Consider the following 3,151-nt stretch of genomic DNA (forward strand, 5'->3'; position numbering starts at 1 on the left):
GTTCGGGCCCCTGAAAGTCAACAGCTTCTGGAGTCATCGTGCATCAGAGATGGACCAGCCAGTCCCCGTAAGAACCGCACCCTGGGTGGCAGAGCCAAGGTGGCGGCTTGGAGGTAACACCTAGCGTGGGCTCTGCAAGGAGGCTGCTTTAAGTGCCGCACCCCACCTGTCAGCTGTCGGGCTCAGTCGAGAATCACCACAGTCATGGGCCCCTAGCAAAGACAAACCTGAAATAGACTTCCTAGCTTCTTCCCACACAAAGACCCCTAATGTCACCTGCCCTATTCCTACTTTGGGGTTCCTGTTTATTGAACAATTTGCTTTATATCTCACCGCCTTCCAGCCCCCAAGTTGCAGACGCTACCATGACACCATCCTGACTGCCTTGGGCAGACGACCTCACCAATGTGTCCTGGAACCTCATCTCCCCAGAGCTCTGCCCCACTAGGGAAAGAGAGACAGGCTGGGGGTGTGGGTCCACCTGCCAACACCCATGTCCAGCGGAGAAGCAGTGACAGAAGCCAGAACTCCCACCTTCTGCTTTCCATAATGATCCTGGGTCCATACTCTGAGAGGGATAAAAAATAGGGAAGCTTCCTTCCAATGGAGGGGGTGGGACATGGGACTCTGGTGGTGGGGACTGTGTGGAATTGTACCCCTATTACCTTACAGTCTTGCTGATGATTATTAAATAACTAATTAAAAAAAGAAAAAACAAACCCACACCCCAATCTCTAATATGAGCCACTGTACTAAGACTGCCTGACACTGAAGCTGAGATGATGTTTGTACAGCCACCTTGCCAGCAGGGGGTATAGCTCAGTGGTAGAGCATTTGACTGCAGATCAAGAGGTCCCTGGTTCAAATCCAGGTGCCCCCTTTTAACTGTAAAAAAACATCCTTTTAACTGTAAAGATGACAGGCAGCTGGAGTTGGAGCAAAGCCCAGAACCGTCTTAGTTCTCCATTATTTTGAAGAGACAAGGTGAGCAGAGGCTGGGCAGGGACATTGACATGTTTCTTCCTGTGAGCAGAGGCCCAGCACCCAGCTGCAGCACCCCCCCAGACAGCCTGTGCTCCGGGGCTCACCCCATCAGGGTGGTAAGTGTCACAGACTTCCCTTCTGTGACAAAGGCTTTGAGTCTCTTCACTGCACTGGCAGGGACCCAGCTTCCTGGGGCTTCCGGCTCCCACCACACCAGACACCCTGCTGAAGTCTTCAGTCTCACTCCTCCCGGGGCTGACAGCCTCCACAACTCCTGTTCTGGCCACCTCCTGCAAGAAGGCCCCCCAGAATGCCCCCACAGTATTGTTCTGATGCTCTGCATAAGCAAGCGTTACAGACTCCATCTTGTGTGTCCTCTCTCCCGCTCCTCACGCCCCCACCCCCCAGACTTCGCTTAGTGGCCTACTTGTCTATCGACCCCTCACAGTAACCAGTGGCTAGCTGAGTCGATGTGAGGGTGGTGGACAAAATTGTGACTGTGGAAACGGGCTGTGCAGCGACTCAGCACCAAGCACTTCGCCTCCCTTCCTGGTTCCTGGTCTCAGCTCCAGCCTCACTTCTATAATCCGTCTTGGACCCCAGCCCAGCATTTCTCATCTGCATGTTCCGACTCTGTTGGGCGTCCTGTAGTACAATTTATTTGTTTTCATATCTGTACTTATTTGCATAGATTTTATTTGTTTTTTATTTTTTGCCTCTAGGGTTATTGCTGGTGATCGGTGCCGGCACTACCAACCCACTGCTCATAGAGGCTTTTTTTTTGGTTAATATTTATTTATTTTTCTTTCTTGTTGCCTTTTTTTTTTTTTTACTGTTGTCATTAATGTCATCATTGTTGGATAGAACAGAGAGAAATAGAGAGAGGAGGGGAAGACAGAGAGGGGAAGAGAAAGACAGATACCTGCAGACCTGTTTCACCACCTGTGAAGTGACTCCCCTGCAGGTGGGGAGCCGGGGTTCGAACCAGGATCCTTATGCCGGTCCTTGCGCTTTGCGCCACCTGCGCTTAACCCGCTGTGCTACCGCCGGACTCCCTGGAGGTTTTTTTCCCCACTTTTGTTGCCCTTGTTGCTTATCATTGTTGTTGGATAGGACAGAGAGAAATGGAGAGAGGAGGGGAAATCAGAGAGAGGGAGAGAAAGACAGACACCTGCAGACCTGCTTCACCACCTGTGAAGCGACTCCCCTGCAGGTGGGGAGCCGGGGGCTCGAACCGGGATCCTCATGCTGGTCCTTGTGCTTTGTGCCACCTGCGCTTAACTAGCTGTGCCACCCACCGCCCAGCCCCTCTTTACAGTTATTTTGGATAGAGACAGAGAGAAATTGAGAGGGGTGGGGAATTAGAGAGGGGGAGGGATGGAGTCAGGTGGTGGAACACCTACTTAAGCTCAGGGACCTGGGTTCAAGCCCCTGGTCCCCACCTGCAGGGGAAAGCTTCACGAGTGGTGAAGCAGGGCTGCAGTGACTCTCTCTCTCTCCCTGTCTCTAACAAATAAATAAATAACTTTAAAAGAGGGGAGGAGAGAGACACACCTGCAGACCTGCTCCACCACTCACAAAGCTTTAACCCCTGCAGGTGGGGGTTAGGGGGTGGGGCTCAAACCACAGTCTTGGTCTTTTCGCTTTGTAACCAGGTGCGCCACCATCCGGCTGCCTGTATCACATATTTGATGCCAGTCACTTGTCAGATGTGCAATGTGCAAATGTCTTTCCAAGTATTGGGTTGCCTGGTTATCTGTGTATCATTTGCTTTTGATGTGTAAAGCTTTTTTAAAAAAATATTTTAGGGTGGAAGGTAGATAGCATAATGGTTATGCAAACAGACTCTCATACCTGAGGTTCCAAAATTCCAGGTTCAGTCCCCCGCACCACCATAAGCCAGAGCTGAACAGTGCTCTGGTAAAAAGAAGAAATGGTGACCTCACCGTTTTCAGCCGATCTTGGATGGACCTTGAAAATATCATGTTGAGTGAAATAAGTCAGAAACAGAAGGATGAATATGGGATGATCTCACTCTCAGGCAGAAGTTGAAAAACAAGATCAGAAAAGAAAACACAAGTAGAACCTGAAATGGAATTGGCATATTGCACCAAAGTAAAAGACTCTGGGGTGGGTGGGTGGGGAGAATACAGGTCCATGAAGAATG

General features: G+C 50.5%; 1 non-coding gene across 1 annotated transcript; it reads left to right on the forward strand.

The window, feature by feature from the left end:
* Nucleotides 1–808: 808 nt before the first annotated feature.
* On the forward strand, nt 809–880 carry TRNAC-GCA (transfer RNA cysteine (anticodon GCA)). The gene has a single exon. It is a non-coding gene; the product is annotated as a tRNA-Cys (tRNA).
* Nucleotides 881–3,151: the final 2,271 nt, after the last annotated feature.

Source organism: Erinaceus europaeus, chromosome 8, assembly GCF_950295315.1.
Source record: "Erinaceus europaeus chromosome 8, mEriEur2.1, whole genome shotgun sequence".
Taxonomy (NCBI): domain Eukaryota; kingdom Metazoa; phylum Chordata; class Mammalia; order Eulipotyphla; family Erinaceidae; genus Erinaceus; species Erinaceus europaeus.